The following is a 14812-nucleotide window of genomic DNA, read 5'->3' as shown; positions in this document are numbered from 1 at the left end:
GGCATGGATTAACTTTACACCCATAGAGCCAAGATGGATTATCATCTGAAAAAGATCGAGTGTGAGGATGATCATGGTGCTCCCATAGTAATCGCTGGGATTCAAACGTCCGTGTCTCTTCGTATGATTTCTGCTAAGCAGCTTAAGCGAAGCATGTGAAAGGGATGCCAATTGTTTGCTATCACCATCAATGATAGAGAGGAAGAAAATGAGAAGGAGACTTCCATAGATGATCATCCCATCTTTAGGGCATTTACAGATGTGTTTCTAGTCGAGCTGCCTGGTATGCCACCTAGCAGAGAGATTGACTTCCACATAGATCTAGCACTAGGAGTTGAGCCAAATTCAAGAGAACCTTATAGGATGACCACACATGAGCTTAATGAGCTCAAGGTACAGCTAGAGGAACTCTTAGAGAAGGGTCACATTCATCCTAGCATCTCCCCTTGGGATGCACTAGCCATCTTCGTGAATAAGAAGGACGGGTCCCTTTGGTTATGCATGGATTATAGGCAACTGAACAAAGTAACCATCAAGAACCGTTATCCCTTTCCCAGGATCGATGATTTGTTTGATTAGCTTCAGGGTGCTAAAGTGTTCTCCAAAATAGCTCTGAAGTTAGGGTATCATCAGTTGAGGATTAAGGAGAGTGATATCCACAAGACCGTGTTTCATGCTATATATGGCCACTATGAGTTCATTGTGGTCCCATTCGGTCTTACGAATGCTCCAACTGTATTCATGAGTCTCATGAATGGGGTATTCTGCACTTTCCTCGACCAATTTTTAATCGTGTTCCTCGATGACATTAATATATTCTCGGAATGAGGAGTATGAGGAGCATTTGAGGCAGGTTTTGCAGTGTTTGAGGGACAACCAGTTCGGCAGTTTGTCGAAGTGTGCTTTCTTTAGATCAGAGGTCAAGTACCTTGGGCATGTTATATCCAGTGATGGGATCTCAGTTGACCCATCAAAGATCAGAGCTATCATGGATTGGCCAACAGCAACTAGTGTGACAGAGGTCAGGAGATTCATGGGTTTAGCGGGATACTATAGACGCTTTGTTGAGGGATTTTCCAGAGTTGCACACCCCATCACATCCCTCCAGTGAAAGGGAAAGAAATTCGAGTGGACAAAGAAGTGTGAGAGGGATTTTTATGATCTGAAAAGGGCACTCACTAGTGTACCTATTCTTATTGTGCTAGACCCCACAGCTGATTTCATGGTATGCACAGATGCTTCCTTGGATGGATTAGGAGTAGTCCTTATGTAGGAGGGAAAAGTTATAGCGTATGAGTCTAGGAAACTTAAGAATCATGAGCTTAACTACCCTACGCATGACCTAGAGCTTGCAACAGTAGTACATGCACTTGTGAGGTGGAGACACTTCCTTTTGGGTCATCACTTCAAGCTTCATTCAGACCATTAGAGTTTGCAGTATATCTTCACCCAGCCTAATCTTAATGCCCGTCAGAGGAGATGGATGGAGTTCCTTTCCGAGTATGATTTTGATGTCCACTACATCAAGGGGAAGGAGAATGTAGTCGCAGATGCCTTGAGTAGGAGATGACATGAGGTATACACCATATCTATGAGCACAGATTTGAGAGACTGTTTATTGCAGTGGTTTCCATAGGATGGATGGTATCTAGAGATTTGTTCGAGGATCCGATCTCAGGAGACCTTGGAGGGGAAGTATGTGGATTACTTTTTAGAATCCAATGGACTATTACACCATAGAGGGTGCATCTATGTACCTTCTCCCGGGGGATTGAAAGAGTTCATTGTCATGGAGGCTCATAGAGTTCCTTATGCAGTGCATCCTATGGTTAAGAAGATGCATGTAGACTTGAGGTAGTTATATCATTGACTAGGTATGCGGCAGCTTATCGCTGAGTTAGTAGCCTGATGCCTTGAGTGTCAGAGAGTCAAGATGAAGTACTGCCATCTAGGTGGGTTTCTCTAGTCTCATGCTATACCAGAGTGGAAGTGGGATACTATATCCATAGATTTCATCATTGGTCTTCCCATGTCATCTTGCCGCCATGATGCTATCTTGGTGATAGTTGATAAGTTGACCAAAGTGGCCCACTTGTCACTAGTCTGTACTACCTTCACAGCACTAGCAGTGGCACAGGTGTTCTTGCGAGACATTTTCAGGCTTCATGGTGTTCCATGCAAGATTATTTTTGACAAGGATTCCATCTTCACTTCTTCCTTTTGGAAGGCATTACAGGCAACAATGGGCACCAAGCTCAATTTCAGCACAACCTATCATCCAGAAACGGATGGACAGACATAATGGGTTAACCAGGTGTTAGAGGATATGCTCCACATGTATGTCATGGATCATCAGACTAGATGGGAGGAGTACCTTCATTTAGTAGAGTTTGCCTACAATAATGGGTATCACACTTCTTTGGGGATGCCACCTTTTCAGGCTTTGTACGACAGACCTTGCAAGACGTGTTTGAGTTGGGACCATATTGAGGATAGACTGGCCATAGGCCCTGAGATGGTTTGTGATATGGAGTAGTAGGTAATTTTGATTAGACAATGCCTTAGAGAGGCACAAGATAGGCAGAAGAAATATGCAGATGCAAAGAGGATTGACTGGAGTTACATGGTTGGGGACAGAGTTTTTCTGAGAGTGCGGTCGCATAAGAGTCCAATCCATTATGGAAAGGGTTCTAAGCTTGCACCTCGCTTTGTCGGACCTTATGAGATCTTTGAGAGGATAGGACCAGTTTCTTATCACCTAGATTTGCCACCTAGCCTGTCATGCATCCACAATGTGTTTCATATATCAGTTTTGAGGAAGTATATCTATGATGAGTCTCATATTTCAGATTGGGATGACTTGCAGGTGGAGTCAGATGAGCAGCTAGCTTTGGAGCCCATTCGCATTTTGGCTTGCTAGATGTTGGCCCTTCAAGGTCAAGAGATGGGCTAGGTTAGGGTCCAGTGGGATTGTTATGATGAGGTTACAGCTTCATGGGAGGATGCAACACGTATGAGATCTCAGTACCCTCATCTTTTTGATGAACTGTAGGAGAAAGTTCATGCCTAGAGGGGGAGGGTGTGAGTCCCTAACCCGACCCATCTTAGCTTTTCAGTGATTTTCATGTTGGAACTATTATGGATGCTTTATTTTTATGCATTATGGATATAGAACTTTATATGATCTCATGAATTTGATAACATTGATATATTGATGCTTCATTTCTATGCTTTGTGGATATAGAATTTATATGATCCTAGAACAAGGTAACATTGAGACGATGTATGTCATTATTTGATTTGCAAGACTTTATTATAATGCTAGAAATATGTCTGCATGTCTTATGAATGGACTAAATTATGAGGGTTATGATGAATTGCTTATGTGAATTGCTTTGATATGTGGCAAATTATATTGTATAATGTCAATTCTATGCAAAGTGATTGAATTGTATTCTTGATTACGTGTTCAATATTACATGAGGATATTGGAAAGTACTAATGTTTAAATTGAGACGCGCAAGAAATTATCCATGTGACCATGGAAATACTATGGAGAATCAAGCCTAGGCCTATGTGCATTCGTAAAACCAGGGGTTGTCTATTTGGAGAGACAACACCCCGTATGTATTGTATTTTATTTGTAAACGTAAAATGTTGCATGAGTGTAAATTGTATTTATTGAATTGTTTAAATCATTCAAGGGACAATTGCCATGTGTGTATTTGTGATGTGGAACTATTTTGTAGTGTCACTTGACACCTATGTTGTATGTGGTGTTGGCAATTGTCATGTCACCTTTTTGGAGAGATTTATTTTTGTTTAATTGTTATATTTACTAATTATCCTTGAAGGTACCAAGAAATCTAGGATAGTGAGCCACAAGGAGGGTCAACTCAGAGTTGACCCGTAGGTTAACTCTAGGTGGACTTTCTAAGGGTTAAATCAACTCCTAGAGTCAGTTTTAGAGCATTTTTATTAGGCCTCATGGGGTACCTATGGGTGAAGGCCAAATTTGGCCATGTGTCCTTCCCCTAGGGCTTGTTTAAGCACCCAAAAAAGTGATTTTCCCAAGATGGACGAATTCCATCTATACGAGTGCCATCCTTCGTTAGATAACCTTCTTGATAGGTGTAATTCATTTTCCCCATTTCATTCCTCTTCTTGAGGTGCCTTGGTTAGGGAGTGTGTAAGACCTAGGGAAGACCAACCAATGGGAGTCCCTCACTCTATCCAAGAGGTTGGAAGGAGTGAGAGAAGCCTTCTTAGGCTAGCGATTGAAGCTTAGTGAGCTAATCACCCTCTCTCCATTTTTGGAGATCTTGCAAAATTTGAAGGAAAAAACCAGTTTGGAATAGGGGATTTGGCTAAGTGTTGCAGAAGAGTTTTGTGGATTGGGCTGCTCCTCTCCAAGCTTTCCCTAGAATACCCTTGGCAAATTCAAAGTAGGTGCATTTTCTTGCTTACATGTTAAAATCTATTTGTAGAATGCTTGAATGAAAATATTGTATTTTTTATTTGTATTGTATTTGTGAAAGCTTTATGTGATTCTTTTCCTATTTTTGCTTATGCATTTTGTTGTGTTTTGGGAGTATCCAAGACCATCTTACCCTTGGGAGGGCAGAATGGTCTTGGGGGTGGAAGGAGTTTGACATCCTTAGAGTGAGAGGCTCTCTTCATGAGAGTGATCTCAAGGGTTTGTCCATGTGACCCTTGCTGCATAGTTTTGTTTATGCATTCAGGGTCATAAGGGGAGAAAATATGGCAGGTATGCCTTTGGGGGTCATAAGGATATGGGGGTTAAGATGAGTTTTGTTGTGTTTCTTGGATGCCATGAGTTGGTTGTGAGTTACTATCTAGCAGATCTCCTCTAGGGTACTTGGTCCACTTCCACCCTAGTAAAACATCACATTATGTGATGAAGTTTCAGCTTGGGAATGGGAATGTGTTTGTTATGTTTTCCCCTTTGCTTGTTTGTGTTTGCTTGAGTGTAACCTGTCTAGTACTTGGTTCTCCAAGCTCGGGGGTGGCCTCTAGTAAGCCTAGGCTGGGAGGTGAGGACCCCATGGTCACAGCCTTATGATTGTATGCAAGTTGCTTGGAAAGAGGAAAGAAGGCTAGGAGTTGCAGATTCTACTTAGTTGCAGATTTTACTTAGTTGAAGAAGGAAAGAAATCAAAATGTAATTATTGTAATTATTTTGAAGGAATGGAGTGTGTTATTTAGTTAAGTCCTCATCTATTAGGGATGAGAGACTAATTGGGTATTTTTCCCCATTTGTAAAAGTTGACAACTTGAGTCACACATTTTTATCAGAAAAACATTTTATTTAAATTCTGTAATATATAATGTTGCTGTTAATTTTATTTAATTTTGTCTTACACTAAAATCTGTTGTTATTTATCTCTACAATTTTTGTAAAGAAATGAAAGATGCAGAAAAAGAAATGCAATGTGTTTTTAAGTATTTTCCTACAATATTTAAATGTTCTTGTTTACTGTCATTTTATTTTACTTAGAACAAAAAAAAAAGAAACAAAAAGCTAAAGTAGAATCATGTAAATCTACTTTTCCTATAAGATATCTGATTGAAGTTAAAAATGCCCCTACAGTCATATTTTACTTCTGTCATTTTTTATTTTTGTTTATACATTGCAGAAAATTAATAATAATAAAACCTATTTATAGTCTTTAGCTTGCTGCTAGTATTACTGTAAAAAAAAAATGTATTGCTATAGAAAAAAAAAAATGATATAGGAGCATTCACAGATCTAGAAAATCAGAGAAATGAACCCCTTTTTTAATATATTTAACAAGTTGTTAAATCTGACAGTACTAATAAATTTAATGTTGTATATTTAGAACCTAGATAACCTAGCTAAAAGAATATTGGTATACATGTGAAAATTAAAATCTTACTTTACATTAATTTAGCAAGAAATGAAATATATAGATCTTCTATGCTATCTATATTTTAAATTACTCCTGCATGTTTCTGTAAAAAAAAAGAGAGCTTTTAACCCTTAGAGACTGATATATATATATATATATATATATATATATATATATATATATAAATAAATAAATACAAATATACTTTTAAAACCTATTTGTGCAATTGTGTATATATACATATATATAATTATATTTTTTTTAAAAAGAAATTTAAAAAATATATATATATACCAAAGGGGGAGGCTTCGGCCGCCGCGAGGAGACCCAAGGGGCGACTTGCCCGCACCATGGGCCACAACCCACAGGGGTAACGGGTTCGGTCGTTCCCTGTGGGCGGCGTCCCACAGTGGCGGCAACAACCACCTCTGTGGGCCGTGACCTATAGGGCTCGACTACTGCCGACCCCAAGTGGGGAGCCTCGTGTCACTGCCTCCACCACTGCAAACCCTCCCCCCTCTATGGCTTCCCTCCAGGTGGCGCCGATGTCTTTCTCCCACCCGATCGTCGCCTCACGACCAAACCCTGCATAAGACACAACATGCACATGCACACACACAAAAAAAGAAAGAGATAAACCCTAACCCAGTTTTGGGTTAGGGTAAAGGAAATACAATGAGATTAAGATTTTTAGTTGGATAAAATATGAAACCCTAATCCAAAATCGGATTAGGGTTTGCATACAAATAAAAGACAAAAAGTATTAAGGTTAGCTAATAATATAAAAATAAAAGAGAGGGATTATTAAGGGGATTTAAATAAAATATAGGAGAAGAAAATTTCTCAACCCTAGTTAGGGTTTGAGATTTAAAAAATAAATTAAAATAAGAAGAGGGGGAAATACTTTCCAAATTTTGAAAATGATTTCCCCCCTATATAATTTTGGCCATATGTGTTAATAATTTAAATCTCCTTATCCGATTTGGGAGAAAATTAATTTTAATATAGTTATTTTATAAAATTTAAAATGGAGAATTAATGTTATATGGATACATTAATCGCATAGTTGATTTAATTTATTCAACTAGGGAAACTATATTGTTATTTGATATATTCAATTAAATATGGACGTTAAGTTAAATTTTAAATTGGAAAAAAAATCTATAATTGAAAATTATTAATTATTTTTATGGATTTTTAGCCTATGAGGCCAATGTTGGCCAGATTATTTATATCGTCAAATTTGAAGGTTTAGGGGAAATTAAAATTGACTATAGCATAAAATTGGATTTTTTTGACAAATGACATTATTAAATTTGAAACCATATCGGTTAGATTTAAATAATGAATTTGCGTGCACTTGATTAATTAAATTTTTAATTTAAGATATCCTCATCATTATCCAATTTGCCGGCATAACTTTTAAATGCATTTGAGATATCTGAATACCCCTCAACTTTAATTAGCGGCAACTTATTTAAAGATAATTAAATTAACTAATTAAATTGTGACAACCCTCTTGGGAATAATTAATCTCCATTAATTAATGTCTTATTTGAGTTAGTTAATTAATCCAACTTTAGAAAACAATTCTATTTACATCCTAGTGAAGACAAGACTTATTTGATTCCACTTTAAATGTAGATTATTTGAGAGTTTAGGTGTTTCAAAAAAAAAAATTTCCATTTTTAGCCCAAAGGTTTAAGCACGACAAAGATTACCCCTTGACTTTGATGTGACACAAATCTTGGAAGAATATCTAAATCAAGCTGATGGTAATGATGCTGGACATAGATGTGAGATTACCATGCTCGTGTCACCTTCATCCCTCTTTAAAAAACCCAAAGTGACCAATGCTCATATTGATACCAATTATGCTAGACAAACCTAGGAACAATCCTATACATATATGTTTCAAGGCCGAAGGAATAACAATGCTTATACTCAACAACAAGAGGATACTCAAGATCATGATAATACCTACAACAAAGACCACGTGTTATATTTGATGAGCATACCCAAGATCATGCTTACAATACCCATTATACACATGTTCATGACACATATACTCTCCCAAGGCCTAGTGCACCTCATCGCAATACCGTACTAGGTGGCTCATATAGAAATTACATTCCTCCACCACCTGAACACATATATGACCAATATCATCCTTACATGCAATATGTCCCTCCTCCTCCTCCTAGTGGCTTAGGCATAGAGATATCTCAAAGAGACAAAGCACCACTTAGCAATGATTTGTAACAACAAATTAGGGAATTGAAACAACAAATGACAAGTATGTAAGCACCAACGAAGAAGTATACAATTCATGACATATTTTCTTATCCATTTGATAGAAGCATACCAATAGTACCTTTTCCTCCACATTTTGTGGTGCCTAAATTTTACAAATATAAAGAAAAAGGAGATCCTAAGTCACACATTAGAGAATTTTTTATAGCTTGCATAGAGTTGGCACGAGAAGATTCTTACTTAATGAGATTATTTCCACAAAGTTTAGGTGGACAAGCCATGGAACGATTTTCACAACTATTGCTTGGGATCAAGTTGTGGGATGAATTGGTAGAAGATTTAATATAACATTTTTCATACAACATTGAAAGCGAAGTTTTGGTGACCAATTTATGTAACACAAAGTAGAAAAATGGATAATCTTTTGCATCATTTTTACAATGATGGATAAGCTTTTCTAGTCAATTCCCTTGTCATATTCCACAAAAGAAGATGGTTGAGATGTTTATCCAAAATGCGAATAAATACATTGGATATGACCTTCATAAAGCATGTTTTTCTATATTCGAAGAAGTTATTGAAAAAGTTATATCTATTGAGAAGGTCCTCATTGATAAAGGCACTATCAAGATATTCAAAGAGGACAAAGAAGAAGGAAATGGGAAAGACAAACCTCAATTTTGGAATAAGAAAAAGAATATCATTAATGATGGGGTTGTTGATGCAAATGTGGTCAAACCAATGATAAGTTTTATTGGTGCTAGTTCATCTATTAATCAAGTAAATATGAAAAGAGCACCAAAACCTCCAAAGAAGTAAACACCTTTGGGGAGCCAATTGAAATTGCATTGAAAAATTTGGTTGCCAATGAGCTCATTACATTACTAGATAATCTATAATTTGAGCCAAGGGTAAAATCTTCATGGTGCAATGATAATGAATTTTGTGAATATCACAAGAGCAAGGGCCATAAGAGTAGAAATTGTCATAAATTGAAGAATCTTATTCAAGATCTTATTGATGATGGCATGATTAAAATTGATGGTCACACTTCCAATGAAGAACATGTGATGTTTAAGGAACCATTTCCAAAACATGAGAAGGGAAAATCCCCTAAAATAGACAATAATGCCAATTACACTAATGTGACCTATGATTACACTATCAACCATATCATCAAATTGAACAACCATTTGTCTACCATAACCATAAAAGGAAAATCCCTTGAATGCAATGTCACTACTCGATAGGATAAAGTTACTCTACAAGGTACTACATCCAAAACTACTTCATCATCCAACAATCGATATAACCTTACAGACCAATTAGGAAAGACACTTGCACTCATTTCTATCCTTGAACTTTTGTGCATTTTACTCTTGCACAAAGCCATTTTAGACAAAATATTGCAAGAGACATCCATTCCTACCGATCTAAATGTGGACTAGTTTCAAGCCATGGTGGGACACATTTTTACCCTTCATTGCCTTGCATTCACTGAAGCAGATGATGCATCTCCACAACAACCACACAATGCACCAATTCAGATTGAAGCTTTCCTCCATAAACACCACATAAACGAGTCTTGATAGATAGAGAAGTAGGTCTCAACATTTGCACTTTGAAAGTTGTCTTCGCATTGGATTCTCAAAAGAAAATCGGTATAAAGGCATATGATGACAAAGAATACTCCTCAAAAGGAATAGTCAGTCTACCTCTCCCAATTGGGCCAGTAACAAAGGATGTGGTTTGCCAAGTCCTTGATCTTTATCTCACATACAATATACTTTTGGGATGACCTTGGATACATGCAATGAAAGCAGTCTTCAACTTATCATCAATGTATCAAGCTACCACATAATGGAACCAAAGTCATAGTCAAAGGTGATGTAAACTTATACATGTATTGCAACAATATTTGTCCAAGGCCCAGAATAATAGTCCCTATAAATTGGGAAACTAATTCATCTTCAACATATATTGATATCGAATCACTAAAAACTTCCACTTCAAAGAAAAGCTCAAAGGGAAATTCAAGGACAAAGGCATGGGAGAATATAATATAAATCAAACCATGTATCTAAGGCAACTAATGGATTCTCCTAAGATTTATGGTAGACCATATCCTTCAAAGAAGATATCAACAATAATCATAAAATAGGATCCCACTACTTTCAAAAGATGGGGTGAAATGGAAGAAGAAGATATTTATAAGATTATCTACAAATAAATAGAAGAATAGCCTAATCAAGACCACATCACAATAACAATTGAAAATGAATGAGAATGGGGTTCTGATAAATCATCTAGTGACTATGAGCTTGCAAAAGCCTTTAGAGAACTAGACGAATCCAAGAAGAAAGAAAAAAATAGAGAACTATTCAAAGTTGGTCAAGCAACATCACGTTCCACACCAAAAGAAAACAAATATAGTAGTGCAGAATAGATAAAGACCATTTGGGATCCCAAACGCTCTACATCTTGAAGCTCTAGGCGAAAAATATGGAAAATGAGAACTCTTATTGCTGAGTGTCCTTCTAGTGATGTTGATTTAGATTTTCTTATGATCGAGATCAATGGGGAGAGTACCAACGATGACCTTGATAAATTAATTGACATACTCAAAGACTATTGTGTCTCAACCCTTACACCTATTGACTTTGAGCATACCGATGGCCTTCCCCTCATTCACCCTCAACTCATTGACTGGGACCAACAAGGACCTCCACAACTTGACACATTCCAAAATGATGAGGCCTTTCCTAATTAGCTTGGCATAAGAGATGATCTCCCTCTTGGGGACCATAAAGAATGATACACTATTGAACTCAATCATGTGGCGTACTTTAGAGAGGGTACCAAACCTTCTAGTAGCAAAAATATTAAAATAAAAAATAAATGATGGGTCTTTTAGTGAAAACCACACCGTGACACTTTCTGACCCCAAAAAAGTAAAAAGAAAGGATGCATCCGATGGTGAAAATCTCTCTGAGGCATTAGAGGATGGAAGGTTTGAAAAATTAGTGAAAGTCAAGCTTGAAAATTTATTGAATGTTGGCTTCATTAGACCAATTGGCTATCCCGAATGAATTTCCAATCTTGTACTTGTTAGTAAAAGAGATGGAAACATAAGGATATGTATGGATTTTGGAGACATTAACAAGGCTTGTCCCAAAGATGAATTCCCATTACCAAAAATTGATTTGATCATTGATCTCACAACACGCCATGCAATGTTGTCACTTATAGATGGATTCTCTAGATACAATCAAATCTACATAGCACCTGAAGATCAACATAAAAGAACACTCACATGTTCGTGAGGTACCTTTTGTTGGAATGTCATGCACGTTGGATTGAAGAATGCAAGTGCCACATATCAGAGAGCCATGCCAACTATTTTTCATGACATAATGCATGTTACCATGGAGGATTATGTTGATGATCTTTTAGGAAAATTAGCTACAACAGAACATTTGGATGTTTTAGTAGTAGTCTTTGATCATTTGGAAAAGTATAAAGTCAGATTAAATCCCAAAAAATGTGTCTTTGGGGTGACCTTCAAGAAACTCCTAGGATATATAGTATCACAATGAGGCATTAAAGTAGATCAAACCAAAGTCAAAGAAATTTTAGAAATGTCTCCTCCTAAGAATATCAATCAACCATGATCATTGCAAGGAAAGCTCCAATAAATTCCTAGGCTCATAGCGTAACTTGCAGATAAGTGTCATTTGTTTCAACATTTGCTTCATAAGAATATCAAATTTAAGTGGGATGACAAGTGTCAACAAGATTTTCAATTACTCAAATAATATCTCTTGAATCCACTAGTGCTCAGGCCACCAATCAGAGGAAAATCATTGTTACTCTACACATCAACAACAATGACAACACTAGGGCACTCTTGGCACAACAAGACCATGAAGGAAAAGAATTATCCATCAACTAAATTAGTCACACATTGGTACGACATGAGCATAATTACACTCCAATTGAGTGTGTGTGTATTGCCATAGTTTTTTCTTTGTAGAAATTGACATTACATGCTAACTCACAAAGCAAATCTCGTAGCAAGAATTGATCCACTGAAGTATCTACTCAACAAGGAAACTCTCACAGGAAGGTTGGCTAAGTGGGTAATGATGTTAAGAGAATTCAACATTGATTATGTTGACATAAAAGATATTAAAGGACAAGTCATTGCAGATCAACTCACAGATGCACCAATGATTGACGGTTATCCTCTTGTATAAGAATTTTTGAATGAATCCATCTTCACAGTGAAAAATTCAAGATTATGATAGCTATATTTTGATATACATGGAGAAAGAAAAAGCATGCTCTTCATCACAAAACAAAGGGATTCTATTCCTAAGTCATATCGGTTATCCTTCTGTCATACCCAAGCTTTTGGGCAAAAACGAAACAACAAATTTTTTTGACAACATAAACTCATAATATAATCTACATTAAAATGAAATCAATTAAGTTTTGTCTTAACTAAGGTGTAAATAGAATTTTTTACTAAAGTTGAAATAATTAACTAGATCAATAAAGCGACAATAATTAATGAAGACTAATCTAATCAACCTAATTTATTTTCCATTTATTCAAGTCAAAAGATATTTAAATATCTCGATTGCATTTAAAATATATCACGCCAATTAAAATAATGATAATGATATCTTAAATTAAAATTAAATAACTGAGCATACGCAAATTTACTTTTTAAATATAACCAATAAGGGTAACTAATTCAATAATGATGCTGCCAATTAAATATAATTTAAATTATGGTCAATTTTAATTCCCCCTAAACCTTCAAATTTTTTACTTTTAAATTCTTGTCCAATTTTTTTGACCTCCTAGGCTAGATTTCACATAATATAATTAATAATGTTCAATAATAAAAATCTCCCCAAAGGAATTTTAGTCCAACATCCGTATTAATTAAATATATAAAAATAAAAATAATTTCCTCTTTAATAGCCCTAGCTAATAAAATTAAATCAAATTTGCAATTAATAAAACTATATTATATCTAATCTCCAATTTTAAATTAAACTTGACCTATAAGGTCTATATTAAGTTTTGATTTCACCTTAATCCATATTGGGAGATATTAAATCCCAAGTCTAAGATTTATGGTTATATATATATATATATGAATAATGTTTAATTATAAACCCTAATTTAGGGTTAAGTTAATTATTATTATTTTCATATCAATCTATTAACTCATTTCCTTATAATTGAGCAAACCCTAATCCCGAAATAGGGTTAGGGTTGCTTATTAAGTTTTCCTCTCTTTTTTTTTTGAAACTACCCATTTTTGCCCTAACCCAAAATTCAAGTTAGGGCTCATGTTATGCAGGTTGGCTTTGCCCATGGCGAAGGGCATTTATCATACTGAAGGTCATGGGTTAACAAGTGCAGGCGACCGTTTTAATGTGCAGGGGGGCACGAGTTTTAATGGCGGCTATGGGAGGGGGAGGCACCACCCGTAGCAATGTCGTGGGTGCCATTGCGGGTCATGGCCTGCAGTGACACCATGGCGTCCCTACGGTAGGCGGCCCGCAGCGGCGACCACGACTGACTCTGCGGGTCACTGCCCATAGCGGCACCTTGGTATCTCTGTGGGTCGCGGCCCATGGAGGGCCTGCGTCGCCCGGGAGCCTTGGCTCTGGGGATACCCTCGGGTAGGGTTAGCATTTTTCATTTTATTTTTTTTATTTCTATTTTTTTAAAATATAAATATATATATTTATATATACATATATGTATATGTATATGTATATACATATATATACATATACATATACATCTACATATACATATATATATATCAACCTCACAAGGATATCTAGGGTTGGATTTTTAGATTATATTTTTTTTTATATATGTACTCCCTTTTTTTTTTAAACATGCAGGAATTAATAAAATATAGACATCATATAAATAGATATGCATTTCCTTTCTTAAGTATGAATTATTTTAATATGTATACATTAACCTTGTTTTATTCTTAATGTAAGGCATTTAAACTAACTATTTTCTTTTCAATAGCTTCAAAGTATAAGTCATGCAACTATGTAAAAAAAATAGTGATATTAAATGACTGTTAGAAATGATAAAATAAAACATAGCTTTCTCTTTCATGTTTATAGCTATCTTTTCTAAACACAGAAGGCAGATTTCTAAAACTAACAGAGTTAAATAACAACATTCCTGTTCATTTTAAATTTCTAACAGATAACTTATAGGAAAATATTATTTTATCTACTTTTATCTTCTGTATTTTTTAATTTATTTTTAATAAATGACAGAAGTAAATAAAATTACAACAACATTAAAATAGTCTAGAAAACACTTTAAAAACATTATCATTATGTACAATGCAAAATTGTTATACTTCTAATGTCTATTGAACCATATTTGCATTTGGAGTAAATAAATAACTAGGACTAAATATTTATTTTTATCTTACTAACATTCCTACTTTTCTACTTCATAATATTTTTGAATAAATGATAGAGATAAATAAATGACATCAACATTAATATAGTCCATAAAACACTTAGAAATAATAAAAATGCAGAACTATTTGTAGACACCTAAAATTGTCATGTCTAATTAAATAAATATCTTTATTTATTTAATTACTT

The sequence above is a fragment of the Cryptomeria japonica genome, chromosome 7 (genome assembly GCF_030272615.1).
Source record: "Cryptomeria japonica chromosome 7, Sugi_1.0, whole genome shotgun sequence".
NCBI classification, from domain to species: Eukaryota; Viridiplantae; Streptophyta; class Pinopsida; order Cupressales; family Cupressaceae; genus Cryptomeria; species Cryptomeria japonica.
Note: the sequence above shows the minus strand (reverse complement) of the source record.